At 42.8% G+C, this 16505-nt stretch overlaps 1 protein-coding gene across 1 annotated transcript in view; it reads left to right on the top strand.

The window, feature by feature from the left end:
- The first annotated feature begins 2684 nt into the window (after window positions 1-2684).
- Window positions 2685-16505, top strand: part of ZBTB20 (zinc finger and BTB domain containing 20) — a 30139-nt gene continuing 16318 nt past the window's right edge. The window contains exon 1 of the mRNA XM_086619977.1: window positions 2685-2889. The gene's annotated coding sequence lies outside the window, so the exon portion shown is untranslated. The remainder of the gene's footprint in view (window positions 2890-16505) is intronic.

Genomic DNA, 16505 nt, shown 5'->3' on the forward strand with positions numbered 1-16505 from the left:
GGTCTAACAACACAACTGTGGCTGTGCTAGTGGCCAACAAGTGGTGTTTACTCAGATTGAGCCCCTACCCTGCAAATAACAGCAGCGTCCTGCCCAGGGGAGCCAGCTTCACGTGTGGATAGAGCTGGAGTCAGAGGCTGTATTCTGAGCCTGTAACTTGGGTTAACTCTGAGGTGAAAACAGACCTTAAATATGGCAGTTCAGCTTCCAGACAAAAAGGACTTAATTACGCTGTGCATCCAGAGTCTAACCCTGCATACCTCCTTTGCTGCCTGGACAAAAAGTTGTGCTATCTGAAGGCTTCTTGGGTAGCAATGCTGTAAAAAAACTACTGTTTTATATACAGATTCCTCACAGCCTCCGGTGCGTGCTGGCTGCACATGGGTAAGTCATGAGATCTGGAAATGAGGAGTGCGAAGGTGTTCCAGAGTTTGTGTGCCAAGGATCGATGCAGACTGTTAGAAACAAGACATATGCAGTCCATATACTTTAAAATATATGTGCCCATATACAAGCTCTGCATCTCATGCGTCCTCATCCACATAACAAGAGATGGATCCCAGTGACAGAATGGGGAACAGACGGAAGGATGCCCAAGCTTGGAGTGGTGAGATGCTCTGTTTACTCTTCAGGAAAAAAAATACGCTTTTAAATGGTTTGATTTTCCTTCCATTTAAAAGGGAATAATCAGTTCAGCCCTATGCTATACCTCTGCCACTTCAAGTAAGGTCCATTCAGTCATCTCCTATTGATTTAGATCAGATTAGACTTTAGCCCCGTATATTTTGAGCGTATTGATAATATAGGGGGAGGATACAGCAGCAGTACCATCTGCCTGTCCTGCAGCGTGGGGATTTTTAGCCCCGGTAATCCAAAACGCATCGGAGCTGCCAGCAGCTGCGGGGTTGTCAGCGTCACCCTCCGTCGGCAGTGGTTCACCTGCAGCGCTTGGCTCCCTGCAGCGCCCCAGAAACCCATCCGTCTGGGACCCAGCACCTCGTTCTGCATGTCGGCCTGCCCGAGGCATCCCTTCGGCAGCCCAGGGCAGGTGCCAGAGGCCGGCCGGGAGGAGGATTTGTTTTACTTCCTCTGGGCCCGTTTAACTTGTTTTTTTTATTATTATTATAATTACAATTTTTCTTCCGTCCTCTCGCGGAGTTCTCACGTTCCGGCCGAAGAGGCACCTCTGCGGGGCGCGCCGAGCGGGCCGGGCCGGGCCGGGCCGGGCCGGGCCGGGCCGGTGCTGCCCCGACGGCGGCCGCTGGGCGGTGGCGCCGGGCGCGGCCCTGCCCCGGGCGCGCCGCCCGCGCGTGCTGCCGTTGTGTGACGGGCGGCGGCGGGGCGGCCGGCCCTGCCCCTCCGTGCGCCCGCGCGGGAGCGGGAGCGGGAGCGGGAGCGGGGCTCTTCTCGCCGTGCGATCACGTCGTTTAAAAGCGGAAAGGCCTGTCCAGTGCTCAGAACGTCGCGTTTCGGCGTGTCAGCTGCACGCTGTCCCGCGTGGGGAGAAGGGGCTCTCCCGTGCCTCGGGGCTCCCGCCTGTCCTTCGGGAGCACAGTCCGTCCCGGCTGGGAGAGGCCGTGCTGGCGGATGGGGAGCTGGGAGCGCGCCGGGCAGCGCTGCCCTGGCCGCAGCCGCACCCCCGTGCTCCGGGACAGCCTCCTCGGGCCGGACGGCGCCCCCGAACCGTGGTGCCGCCCCGAGGCGGGCCCGCTCCCGCGGCGAGCCGGCGCCGCTCGTGCCGTGGGTGCCGACAGGAGAGAACGGCGCTTCATGCGGACGGCTCCGGCCTCCCCGGCAAGTGCCGCCACAGCCTCCCCCGCGCACGGAGGGAGCTGCCGGATGTCGGCCCGGGCGCCACGGCGGCGTGTCCGTGGCTGGGGGCGGCAGCCCGAGCTGGCCGCGCAGCTCCCTGCCCCCGGAGCAGAGGGAGCGCTTCCACCTGTAAAACGAGGGAAACACTGGGATGTGGGTGCTTGCTTCTTCCTGCGGAGTGCTCGCTGTGCATTTGAAGCCCATCACTTCTCTTTATGCCTCGGTTTCTATGTTTGTGAAATGAAGGTGGTGATTAACTACCTGCTCAGTGTTCCCCTGAGGCTTAATTCCTTGTGTTTACAAAATGCTTGGAGGTCCTGGGTGGAGGGAGTCGTTGAGAGCTTGCATGCACTGCTCCTCGCCTGTTGTTTCAGGCTCCAGATCTTCATGCTTTACTTAGATGACCTCTGCATCTCAAAATTACTTCAGTGCTTTTCCCTACAAGTCTCTGCTCTGATCTGTTTTGAACTGGAAACTTGCATATTTGTTTGCTTTTCAAACAAATCTATTGCATTTCTGTATAACACTCGCTATTCAGAATGCTACAGCCTTGGTTAATATTTGTCAAATGGAGCTCCGACTGTCTAAACCACTGGGACGAATTTTATTTTATATGTCATCAGTAGGGGCAGAATGAGGAGCTTCGTGCTTGGCCTATTTGCTGTAACACAGTCTCAGGGCCATTGCATCAGAGTCAAAACAAGGAGCAGCTTGTTTCCAAACAAGAAGCATGGAGGAGAGTCTTCTCTGCCTCCCTCCCTGTAAGGGAAAAGAGAGGAGAGAGGGGGGTGGTGAGGGGGAAGTAAGTTATCTTTAACAGATTCTAAAAATGCCTTTTCCCAAATATGCAGTCAGTCCCTTCAAAGGTCTCTTTGTTTATTTTCAGGAAGAAACCCAAGACAGCTGAAAACCAGAAGGCGTCTGAGGAGAATGAGATTACTCAGACGGGTGCATGCAGCGCCAAGCCGGGCCTTCCCTGCCTGAACCTTGAAGCTGTTCTGTCTCTGAGCCCGGCCCTCATCCACTCACCACCACATTCACCAACAAACCTGCACGCACACACAGGGTCATCTGATTGTGAGTACACCAAGATGTTGCTGGGTTGCACGGGGGTTCTTGAAATCGTGCTCCTCACTGCAAACCAGGTTTTCCAGTTGGATGCTCATTCCATAGTGGCACGAGCAGGACTTTCTCAGGGCTTACCTTTTCCCTTCTTTGGGAATTACCACTGAAACAGAGCGTTTTGTGTTAAGGTCATGATAACGAAATCAGCCAGAGGAAGCTGAGGGCATGTTGTTGGGTCAGGTTGCTGCTTCTTAGGAATTAAAAAAGGGAAGACACCTCAAGCGTGTCTCTTTCCGACTAGAGCTGTAGTTATTCCTCTCCAGGTAGTCACATGCTCCTCATTACCCAAGCGTATCTACTGATGGGGATTTTCAACCTGTGCTGTATTGCAATGGGAGAAAACAAGTGTCTGGCTCTGACACCCAGGATTGTAAAGGATTTTCACCAAGAAAGTGGGGAGTGTTTTGTGGAGAGGAACAGTCTGTGAGAGTCTGGAAAATCTTTGTAGACTTGTGTGGTTGTACCAGTTTACGGCTCTTGTTTTGAGTGCATTTGCTTTCAGATTACTCAGCATGGGTTAATTGGCTTTTTAAAAATGTTCTTTTCCATTTTGAAAAAAATACAAAAAGAAGGGAGGCAGTGATTAAAACTGGATTTTGGAAAATCAGAATTTACGCTGTCAGTTCTTCAAAACATTGTCCTTTCATAGTGGTCCCTGCCTGGAAGTCTCTTGGGCAAGAATGTGCAGAATGATGTTAACCTCATCATTCACTAGTTTTAGAATATATAGTTTATCTCTTCTGAGATGGTTTTAGGATGTTGCAAAATTTACAAGGGGAAAAAAAGGAGAAAGAAAGATGGTGACACCAAGTTTCAAGAGCTTAGAAGCCAAACACACTTTGCAAAGGCCTATAAAAAAAAATCGGAGCATAACAATAAAAAAAAATCAGATTAAAAAGTATGTATATCCTTTTCTTTTTTAATTTTTAAAGTACTGCCTCAGGGCGAAGCTTGGAAGCAGCCAGGTTATAGGGATCGTCACTATGAAAATCACTTCAGCTGCAGTTCATTCCTGTTGGCTTCTGACTTTATTCATTATGAGTTTCTTCTAGAGATCTTGATTTTAACAGAGCTGGTAAAAACATTGGGGAGACTTTCCTAAATCTCACCTGGTGATATGGGGAGAAGAAAGAGATGTGAAACAATTGAGCAGCAGGCAGCAAGCAATTTAGTATGTACAAGAATTCTCTTCAAATTGGAGATGTCAGGCTCTTTGTTAAAACTGGGGTACAGTTTTGTCTTGTAATGTTTTCTGAAAACAAAAAGCTTGTGAAAAGATGCAAAAAATGAGCAGAACAAGAAGAAAAAATAATCCTTATTTTTGACAAAGAATCTCTTCATCCCATTCACAAAGATGAAAGAGTTCATTAGTAAATGGGATTTGAAACCTCACACTGATGTTTTTTGACAGTACAAATGGAAACCCATGAAAGCAACCTTAGGACAGAGGCCAGCAGGGATTGTAGGGAACTGGGAGAATGAACTCCTGCTTTTGCTTTCTGAAGTGGCCGAGTTCAGGGGTGAGGAATATTGGCAGAGGGCAGTAGGGGGAGGTGGAGCCTGCAGCTCTTCATGCTCTACCTGTTCTGTGGACAAACAGAGTCTTTTAGACCCCAAAGTTTTTAATGTCCCCCAATTACCTTCCATTCCTACTAAATTCACAATACCAATATGAATAAACTTCACACCCAGGTTAGATGCTCCTTTCACACTGAAGTTGTTTTTTTCAGAAAAAAAAAAAAAAAGCTTAATTATATTTTCAGCACAATATTGTCCTGTCTCAGGAACTGTTGAAATTTAGTTCCCAAAATACAGTTAGAGTCCTGCAAAAATTCAAGAAATGGTAGGACGTCTTGTGGTGTTGATCTCTGTTAGTTCATTCCATATGCTTTGAAACCAATGGAAAAACTCCCATTATTTGTGATGGGTTATAGCCTTTGTCAGGCTGTATTTGTCCGGGGTGGTATGCATATGGTTAGTGTTTGGCATGCACTTGCAAAATACAATGCCAGTTTCTCACATGAACTGAAAACGAGGCATGAGGAATATTTACTGCGTATTTACTGTAGCTATCTCCTGTGTTATGTGTTATTTTTTTTAACGTTGCCTCCATCCTCAGTGCTGCAATACATTCATTGACTCAAGAGATTAATATTTGTGGCTCCCAGCATTTAAAAATGGGCTTCCCTGTCAGTACAAACTCCTTCTCCTTACCTCTTGCCTCCTCTGCCTTATGGACTGATTCTTTCCCCTCACCTGAAAATCCCTGTCTTTGTCCTTCTCTTCCCCTTCTCTCAGACCTACATAGCCACATCTTTTTTCCTCTCAACTTTTGGACCTGTGGTGATAACTTCACTTCTTTGGGCCAGCAGCACTTCCTGTCCTTCTCTCTACCTTCCAGACACTACAGCATTGCTTCTTCTCCCTTGCCCAGACCACCATACTGCCTCTACCCCCACAACTGGGCAGAATATATTTCATTTTCAAAGGACATTCTTTGTTCTGGTGGAGAGTTTTCTAGCGAATGGTAAATAATTTAAAACCACTTAAAAATTGGGATTAAACAGGAAGTTTGGGAGGAGTTTTTGTTGAAAATATCAGAAACACCCAGAAAGAGTCAGCATGGTAGAGTATATCAATTCTTGGAAAAATGTACTAATGTACAGATGGTTCCATAAGCCCTCATTCGTGTATCTGGAAAAAAGTACTTGGATTTTACGGGCCACCTATTCAAATCAGTTTAAAATCTTCACTGACCATTTTGCATGCGCAGTCACTAGTGCTTGGCAGAAAACGCTACCACATATTTATTATGAGAAATATTCAGAAGCCAATCTACTTTAAAAAATCAGGGTGCTTTTGGAATGATTCAGATCAAAATACTTTTTCCAAGCACAGGAAATAAAAACTCTATGAGCCATCTGCTCCTCAGCTGTAAAAGGCAGAGGTGAAGAAAGCCTAAGCACTAGTCTGAATGCCACTCTGAAACGAGCGCTTAGCAAAAAAATCTGGGTAAAGTTGTATGTGATGCACAACTTAATTTATGGCTTAGTTCTGTAGTGTAGTACGTTCTACACGCTGTTTCTGGTGCCACTTATTCTCAGTGAAATTGCATTACTTCTGACCCTGGTGGGACTGAGTCCTAGATTTCTGGGTTTGAACATTATGTTTCCAGCGCAGATGAATCCTTGAAGCAAAGTCCAGAACTTAGGATGCATTGTGTCCACTTCCAATCTCTTTCAGTCTTGGGAAATGCTAGCTCAGGCAATGCGATTGGAGAAGCAAGTTAGAGGAAGAGGTGCTTCCTGAGGTAACCTTTTTCATGTAGGGCTTGGCAGATACAAAGCACCTCTTTGAACTAATTTGGAATTAAGTCATAGAGTGAGCTGATAGAGCTCCAGATGAGTTATACCTCTAGCTACTCAGCTGTCACAAACAGATGTAGCTACTTACCCAGAAGGAAGGTGTTTGTGCAAAAAGCTACAAGGACAAGCAGGCAGGTAGGAGTTCTGGAAAGGTTACCAAGAAGCAGAGGAAAGCATATGAGATTGGTGCTCTTTGCAGTTTTGTACATACTTCATTGCTTGTGGATAAAGAATGCATAAAGTTGGTAGGGTGGTAGTTTGAAGGCTGAACTGCCTCAGGTATTGCTTCTAAAGATTTTGCTGAGAGGGAAGGAAGTCATCATGACTTGTCTGTATTTAAACTGATGTGGTCTGTGTAGGCCACTTACTTCAGGAGCCCTTCAGAAAGCGTCCATAGTCCATAACTATACATGTTTTGCAAGTGCCAAGAGATAAGATCATTTTGACAGAAACTTTCACGAGTTCTCAGAGATACAATCAGACAAAAACTTCTTTCAAGCTCTGATGTATGCATCTTAACAGATGTGTCCAAACTCAAAGGAATCCCACGGGAACAGTGCAACTGAATCTCTTTGTCTCTATTGATAGTTAAAAGAGTTATTCTTAGACATTGGATGGTCCATCTGTGAAGGAATTTGTTCCAGACAAGGGAAAAGCAACATCTTTGCAAAGTTTCCATGGGACTGAGAGGCAGGTTGGACAGTCATTGGAAAAACTGCTGAAGCAATTTTTATGATTTTAGAGAACACAGAATTTTTGCAGAGATTTGAGATTCTGGTAGGGAATTAAAGTTGAGAAGGAAAGTGAGGCATGGATAATTTTTGAAGAATCCATGAAACAATCATTGACAAGACTTTCAGATGGGGGAGGACTTCTGAAGTTATATTTTAGCAAGGGACTGGAGAGTTTTTATGCATTAAATAGAATGCACTTTATAAAAACAGTCCGTGATGGACCACATCTGAATCCTTTGTCCATACATGCTCAAGTGACATGGCTGACTTTGTCCAATTCCAGCATTTTTCAGCTTTCATAGGATGGGAACTTTGAGGCAGTCTGTTTTCTTTTTCTCCTTCTAAGTTACGACTTTTGTAGTTTGATAGCCTTCCAGCATAATGGAGAAAGGCAGAGAGGGAACCTCACAAGATTCCTGAACTCCATAGTGCATTGAGAGTAGATGTAGGAACTCTGGGGTTTCATTTTCTTGAGCAGCTAGAGGAACCCACCATTCATTTCCCGTGAATCAACGAGTTTGATTTGCTTGGGCTAAAATAGAGGCTAGATGGATCTGAAGGTGATTTGGCCTCATCTTTATGTTTTAGGTTTCCTGTGTTTCTCTTTGAGGTTCTGTGGCAGGAAGAGAACAGATACATGCCCTTATGGTCTTCCCCTTGCCTCTGGAAGTTTGTGGCTGTGATTCCCTCAGAACTGTTTGTGAGCTTTCAAATGATCTCCATTCTCAGAGGGGAGGAGGGGACCCGGATTCTGCCAGCTTCCTTGTTTTCAGAGGCAGGCAGTATGTCAATAGTAATTTCATCTGTATTTTTGCTAATCTATGTGTGGTATGTGTTAGCTAATACTGAATATTTTTAGGTTGTTTTTAGTGACCTAAGAAATTATGTATGTTTAACTATCTATTTTAGATGATATAATAATAATGATACAGGCCTTTTCTGTAGCAAGCTAAACTGAAAACAAGGACATCCTTAGTTCTCAAATACTGATGTCATGACACTTAATTATACTTTCATCTGGTAGAAGATTTGAAATTTTGTTTAGTAAATGCTTCTCTTTCTAACAGTCGTAAGTGGTTTCTGTATCCTATAGGCTGGTATTTCTGTTTGTAAGGTTATCAAAGAAATATCAGCCAGGAATGAGCTGTGTTTTCCTAGAAGATATATGTTGTTTGAACTGTGTAGAGGCAGAAGTACAAGTACAGGTGCGTAGAACTGTAAGCTGAGCTCACCCTGCCTCTGCTGAAAAAGCCATCACAATACACTGAAGATTTGGTGGTATAAAACGTTGTACTACTGATAGGAACTGGTCTCTATATTCCTAATCAGTACACTAAGTGAGTTTTGTCAGGTTGGTCTCTCGGGCTTTTCTTCTCATGAGAAATGACTAATAGCATATGGTGCTTCAGTTATGAAGGCAGCGAGTATGTTTTCAGAAGCAACTGTGTGACTCTGGAGCCTAAGTTTCACTGAGGCATAAATCACTTACATTTATAACACTTAGATGCTTTTGAAAGTTTGTCTAATTACCCTAAATGTTGATTCTCTTATTTGATGACCCTGACTTGATGCTAGCTTGTCAATTCTTGTGGTATTCAGTGCTTTTCTTCCTGCTCTCTATTTAATAGAGAACTCTCCGTGATAACGTGCATAATTTCAGCTTTGGTTTAAAACAGCCGTGCAAGTTTCTAGCTTTTATGATTTCAGGGGAGAACTTAAAGATATGTCCCCAGTGTATCTCTTCTTTCTAAGTACCAGGGAAAGGATTAAAAGTCTTATTGCTCTTTACAATTCCATAGCTTTCATTCTTAAGATTTTAAGGTGACTGAGTTGATAGTACTGTGATAATTCTGTTTGTAAGTCATGCTGCAGCCACTGTGACATACCATGACTGTCCAGTAAGATATCTGCACTCTGTGAGCTTATCTGTTCCTGTCTTCAGAGTCTGCCCTTCATAGATTTTTATTGCCACTCTTAAAGTTGTGAGTCTTCTAGTATATGCATTGGACGAGTGTTTCAACTGCTTCACTTATGGAATGACTGACTGATGAAACTGCACAACTAACTGTTCTATGTATTAAGATGTTCTAGTACTCTTTTCTTGTTTGGGACTTTTTTGTTCGGTTTTGTATGTGGATGTTGTTTTAAATAACTGTCTCCAGAACCATGCTTTCCTCTTCTCCCTTTGAGCTAGCTTACCTTCTTCCATCATCCTGCAATCTGAAAATTAAAGCAATACTGTCAGTCCCACTGTAGAATTTCTGTAACCTCTTTGGTTACCTTTACTGCTTTCATAGATCAGTAGTCTGGCCAACCCACTGAGCCTACTCTTTGGCTACTTAATCTATCAATCCACGTAATCTACAGCACTTCTTAGGTACCCGTCGTTGCTCTGTAAGCTTTCTGTATCTAATGTGTTTAAATAACGTTTTATTACAGTATTTGTCTTTATACCTTTAGTGGTTTTTTCTTTGAATTTCCTCTTCACCCTACCTAATCTTTGGTTTACATCTAGCCTGCTACAGTTTATGCTCAGTTCTATTAGTGTCACTTAGGCATGATTTCCATGTTTGGAAGGATACATTTTCAGCTTTAATGAACTCTTATACTTAGTTATTTAACCATTGTAGCATTTTCTACTTCTTTTATTTTGTTGTTGTTGTTGTTGTCCTTGGATATGCATATGGACTCTAATAAAGTATTACTAAGGTCACCTGCCTGCTGATCTTACGGATTTTAATTTCTTACCTTTTTCTTTCAGGCTCTTTCTGACTAACTTCTTTTTTTCCTTTTAATACTTGTTCCTCCTGAAATTGCACATACCAAAACTGCCACTATACATGATCTGCTTGAAGGGTGTCAAACATAATTATGCCAATCATTGTTATTTCATGTCTTAACCACGCCTGCTACTGCTGTCATCTCCCCTGTCCTAATTGGGTGAGAAGACTAAACCAAATGTACCATCTCCCTAATATGATCTACAGAGGGACATTTCATGTAGTAGAGTCAAATGTAAAAGATTTTTCAGTGTTTGACAGGTGACTCTAACTTGAAGGAAACTAAAGCAGCTACATCTACAGCTCCTTTTGTCCTACAGTGTGTTGTTAAAACCCTGTGTAACTCAATGTTTACATCTCTCTTGGCTAGTCCTTTGCATGCTTTAGGGAGATAACTTCCATGCTTTGAGAAACATTGACGGGTGCATTAGTTGCCTGGTTTGTTGCAACTACACAACTCCAGAGTTACAGATGTGAAAAGTGACTTGGTCACCTCCTGTTCCTTTTCCCCACTGTGATCTGTCTATCCTTGGAGCTTTTTGCTTTATTCATCTGAGCTTCCATAGTCACTTTTTCCTCTTTTCTCTTGTTTACCTGTGGTAAAGTAGCCATGTAATAATCTTCATGCTGTGATCCCACTCAATAACTTTAGAGCAAGGTGGGGCCAGAACAGTATTCGAATGACAGAAATCCAAAACAATTCTTGTATTGTTCTCGGCTGAAGAAAGAGAGCTCTTTCATTCAAAACATTTTTGAAGTGAAGCCTTAACATGATATTGGGAGAGAACCTGCAACATAAAACCAAGGTACTGTTTAGTAATGCCTACTGATGTTTATAAAGTGTGCTAGGGGATGTTGAGGGGGAAAATCATTGTATTTCCACAAGAAATGTGGTGTTTGATCTACTCCATAGGTGAAAGTCAGTTGTAAGCCATGAGAGTGCCATGAAATTCTTTTATTTGCGTCAGGGTATTTGCCTCAAAGCCTAGTGCACAGCGGATCACAGCGACATGTTCTGGCTGGCACTGAGAGCTTGGGTCCCGAGGATGCCAATTATTATTGTTTCTAGTCTTTTCTTTTATGCTTTCTGTGACTGTTTTCCTTGTCCATGGGGTCATTTACAAGGCTAAAATAACATGAGATCTAGTCTTATGTATCCACCACTTAGGAACTGGAATACAAAGAGAATTCAAGATCTCTAGTTAACTAATCTGTCAGCACAAATAGCTCCTTGAGGAATTAACTGTGCCTATGAAAGAAGGATGAACAAGTCCTAGAACCCCTACTCATCCCAGCTTTGTTGTGTTAAACACTGAAAGGATCTCTGCAAGGCTGGGATGCACAATATGTACTCTGTATCAATCTGTGACATGTGGTGAAACGCTGCTTCTTGAAAGCCCACAAGAGAGAAGTAGTATAAATTAAGAGCAATCTCACAACAGCTATTTTTGAGTTCTTAACCAGTGAAAATGTAAGTGTAGCAATATTGTGCATCTATTAAAAATCTTGAAAGGCTCTTTATAACTAGATGATAGGAGTGATAACGTGTAATTTATTGATGTTACACAGATAGAGAAAAAAACACAAAGTAGCAATTTTTGTGTGAAAAGGGGTATGATAGAGGAAATAAAAACAGAGCAAGGGACTTCTCCCCACAGCTTCATGCCTGTGTGTGCAGCCATGTCAACTTCAACAAAAATACCTTGTGCCTTTGATCCTATGTGGTGTTTCAAAACAGGGAATATTCCCTGTATCCAAAAGTAAAACTTCCAGATTCTATCTCTTAAGTTTTTTGGCTGAGTAAAGGATAGAATGTGCCTGAAGGCAGACCTGAGAAATAACTCTCATGTACTGTGTTAGTATCACCTGTTGGTGACTGTATGCTTGTGTATACATGTAATTCCAGGGCCTTTTCCCTGGGGGAGGAAAGCATTGGAACTGACAATGTACATTTAGTGGTACAGATCCAGCTGATGATATCAAGCCACCCATGAATGCTGTGTTCTTGTTTATTGCCTTCATTTATTAGTTTAAAGGGTTCTGCCATACATTTCTCTTCCTGTCAAAGCTAAGTAGGTGATTTTGGAAATAAGTCCGCTTCCAGGGATTGCAGAGATCTCACTGAGGACAGCAATTTTCCCTGTGGCCTTCAGCGTTGTTGATGTGAGCATGTGCTGTTTCCCACTGATATTTAAATCTGAATTGTAAGCAGGCCTGAACACTCATCCCCTAAACTCAAAATAAAGAAGCCACAGTCCAAAACAGTATGAATATGTCTCATGCTATTTCTAAGTTGAAATATTCACCAAAGCACCCAGTTGTACTAGCTAACAATTACCCTTTCACTTATAGATAAAAAAGATAAACGGAATAAATAACCAAATAAATTCTAGCATTTTCATGTGATAGCTTTCCTCTACTCAGGGCTGAGACGCAGCCGCTGGAAGAGATAAAAGAATCCTTTTCCCAGGCCTGAGGACTGGCGTTTACAGTATTTTGTCCATTCCTGTTTCACCCATCAACCAGTAGTTCCGTGACTAGAACAAAATTTTCTACCTTGGAACGCCTTTCTCAGGAATCATGGAGGGTATAAGCAGTACCCTTCCACAAGCGGCAGCTCTCCCACAAAAGTAACCATTTCTGACTGCCCCCTTTTCCTAACAGACTGCTACAAACACTCCCTGTAGAAGACTCTAGCTTGAATAGAAACCTTCTAAACAGGTAATTATCTTAAGAGGTTTTAATCTATATTTTCCTTTTAACCAAAGCCCACAGGCTTTCAGGCGTACTGTATTTAACCACACTCAAACTGATAAGCTTTTCCTCCTTGTCTTTCTGCCTGGGGAAAAAGCCTAACAATACAGGGCAAACGTGAAAGAGTTCATGGAGCAGCAATTGTCTCTTTTGGAGACATGTTTTAATATATTTGCACCTATTATCCTTCTAATTCATTCCTCCTCCAGACTCAGCTCCCACCTCCAGCTCCAGCCTCTTTTCCTCCCTAAACAGTGCTTCTGAGAGAGGATATAAGTTCATATAGTCTGCCATAGCAAGATGACCAAAAGCAACCTCTGATTTGTTTTCCTTATGGTTATTCAGTCTGAAATACACTGTTAGGATTTGAACAAAAGCCTGTAAAGCAGGTGTAAGTGTTCTTAATGTCTACAGTAAGCTTTTAATCAGGAGCATAGAATTGCAAAATAAATCACCTCATTTACCTACGTTTTCCGAAATGTTTATTTTTTTTTTTTTCCAAGAAGCGTCCCTCTATTCTTTGTTTGAGTGGGGAGTGTTCACACCATAGCTTCACTGGCTTGCTGGCCCATCTCACCCCTTCCCTGTCCAGTGGCTCTCTTGCTGCAGGTCCACTAGTGCAGCATGCCCTCTGAGTAACAGCACCTGGTACTGTGAAGGAAAACTAGCAATAAGTGCACCTAGATTTTAAAGAGCCAAACTGCCTTAAACTTTTAGCCAATTGAAACACTTGGGCCATGCTGGGGCTTGGCAGGGTCGCACAAGAGCTCTCTGGGGACAAGCAAGCGCGACTGAAACCGTTTTCGTGCAGAACGTTAAAATGTTCCCTGCTGCAGAAGGGGTGAGCACAGCTTCATTTCTCTTCCTAGGAAATGACGCCATCATGTGGCCACGTTGTTTGCTCTGTTTCCAATTACAAGAGGGCAGTTGTACAAACGGGTTTCTCCCTTTACGTTTTAAAAAAGAGCATTAAAATGCTATTTGGTCATCCTGTCTTTTGCTAACACAATAGGTTCAGCTGGCCGAGGCACAGGAATTAGCACCCTTGTAATGATAAGGCCAGCTGTTGAAGTCCCCGTTATTAACGCAGCTATGACGACAGCTTCGGGGGTTCTTCTGTTAGCATAGTACATGTTGCTTGGAGGTGGTGTAGATACCTACAGGAGAAGCGTCCTCCAACAGTGTAGTCCGTGTCTGTGCTAGGGGGTTACGATGGCATGGCTGTAGCAGCAGAGAGTCTGCAGACAAGGGCTGAGAGAGGAACGGTGCGAAACAGAATGTGTGTGTATGTGTGCCAGTGTTTACAGTGGAAGTATATTAGACTGGACCCCAAATATGTGCCTAGGAATAAAAATGGCTTTTGAGTATACCCTGTTTAAAGTATCTTTGGAGTTGCTAAAATAGGAAGGATACAAACTGGAGTGAAAGTGGGAAAAGTAAATACCCTGGCTAAAAATGGAGTACTTCTTTAACTTAAAAATAGCTGAATGTGCTGTAACACTTTGAAGACCTTGGTCACCAGACAGCGATGAATTGGAGCCAGTTTTCAGCTGGTGTGTTACAGTTGTAAGTAGGATGCTCACCATAAAGAGGTATAAAGGAATCCAGACACTAGAGTACTGTGAGAGGAAAGCTTCGTTTTTGCAAGCCTGGAGAACAAAATTTGAAGAGACCTATAAGGTTAATTTTCGATCTTTCTGTAGTGTTCTTTATCCAAGGAATGCAAAACAATTTGTTAAGATTAATTAAGGCAGTCAGTCCTTCTGCAGAATTGGGTGTGTGATGCTGTCCTTGTTCTACCTGTGAAGCAAACTGAGGCACAGACAAGACTGTAGAGCAAACGGGATTAGTGCTGACAGGCTCCTCCTGCAGACTTTCAAGCAAAGCATGGGAAGGTGATGGAAGGCTGAAGTAGAGGCTTTTATACTTGACATTGAGGATTTATACCCGCTGGATAGAGAAGCAGTTGTATGTACAGAACACCTATGGTTTAGTCTTCCTGAGCTTTAGTCTAGTTTTATGTAAAATGGATATCTCATCATTAGGTAGATGCTAAAAAGGACAGGGCAATTAACTGAATAAATTGTCCGTAGGAAATATGCTGAACATTCTCTAGTCTGTAGAAAAAGCCTGTCTCCTGCACGAAGTTTAAGCAAACTCTTTGTTATTAGCCATCTACTCGATGTGTTTGCTCCTTGGAGAATAAGGTTGTGTTTGTGTGTGCATGCATTGCTGTCTTTCAAGTAAACGTAGTTATTAGACTATGAAATTTAGAGAAGTTTGACAGCTTTCAGAATGCAGTGATTCTTTCTTCCATAGAGTATATTACTGACACATTAATAGATGTGCTGGTAAAAATACAGTACTTCCTGTTAAATGTAGACTGCTACATATTTTGATTCCAACAACAATCTGGTAGGGTTAGGGCAATTCGTGTAGTGTCATCTGGTGTTTGTTTTGGATAGATATTATAGAAGAAGATACTGATTTTCAAGATGTTCAAGCAGATGATGGGGTGAAAACTCCAGCAAACCTTTAAAGTGACAGAAAGCAAGGGCTGCTCCTGGTCAGATCTCCTGCTGAGGATACAAATGTTCTGTGTTCCTGAAACTCCGTACAAGCTTTTCCTCTTGCAGGTCCTTGCTCAAAATGAGGCCAAATATTTAGGAGTATCAGTCTGAGCAGGACTGGCTAAATCGGCCTCTCTAGCATCGTTGAGATATAGAGAGAAGTCAGCCACTACCAGGTTTTCAGAATTTTAATTCAAGTCACTTCCTTGAGTGGAAAAAATGTTTCTCCACTAAATTTGGTCCCAGAGATTTGGAACCTGATGCAGGACTAATTTTGTGTATGGAAACAGTAGATAGGAATTTTTGCTCTGTTAATCCTCTTTTATTTTATAGTAACTGACTTGAGAACAATAGAAAATAAAACTTCATCACTAGGGATAAATCAGGTCATTGGAGCTGAAGAAAGCACCTGTGGTTATGGTGTGAAGTTTGAAACGGGAGACACTAATGTATGGAAATGAGGAAACTTCCTATGGAAATTGTGGGACTATAGTAGCTTTCATATGTTGTAATGGAAATGCTGTATTTCCACTGAACTGTCATGTTTATGCAAGAGTTGAGGTTTTCATTCCAAATGAAGTATTCTTTACTGAGACATGCCTTTCTTAAGGAAAATCTGTAGAATTTTGTTTTGATAACAGGACTTGTTTGCTTGGTTTCATTTATTCTGAAGGATCTTTAAAGAGTTCCATACATGAAGTATCTCAGTCGATTGTTTCATTCACCTCACTCAGCTGGAATGCTTTATGCACTTTAAGGCATTGCATTTTCAAGTGAAAGAAGGACAAACTGGATAGAGGACGGAAGAAGATAGGATTGAGGAGAGTACATCTAGCCAGTGAGGGTGATTGGGAGAACTGAGTTTGTATTTTCTAGAAAAGATAGGTCTAAAGAAGAAAAGTGGGGCACCTTCCAACATATGAGAGCGTGGTATAAAGAGGAAAGTGGTCAATAGTTCTCTGTGCTGGAGGAAAGGATGAGTAATTGGTTTCAAAGTTAAATACTAGGAAAATGTCCTTGCTATGAAGATAGTAGACAGTCTGTCTGTGGAGGTAGTGGAAATCCCCCATGTTGTTGTTTTTTGCAAACAGGTTAGACAAATTTCTGAAGAAACAGTGTAGGTAAATTTTTCCTACCATGAGGAAAAGCAGTAGACTAGATGGCTGACTGAAGAACCTAGTGCATCCTTTTGATACAGCCAGGAGACTGTGGTCATTCAACAATTGGTGTGGAGACCAAGGATTACAGATTTCCCAAACTATATATGGTAGAGGAAGAGAGTAAGGAGTAGGCAGTAGTGCTTGTCTCCAGCAGCAGATTACTTGGGTTTGTGGTGGCCACAGGAACTAGTGACTGCATTACAGA

The sequence above is a fragment of the Tauraco erythrolophus genome, chromosome 1 (genome assembly GCF_009769465.1).
Source record: "Tauraco erythrolophus isolate bTauEry1 chromosome 1, bTauEry1.pri, whole genome shotgun sequence".
Taxonomy (NCBI): domain Eukaryota; kingdom Metazoa; phylum Chordata; class Aves; order Musophagiformes; family Musophagidae; genus Tauraco; species Tauraco erythrolophus.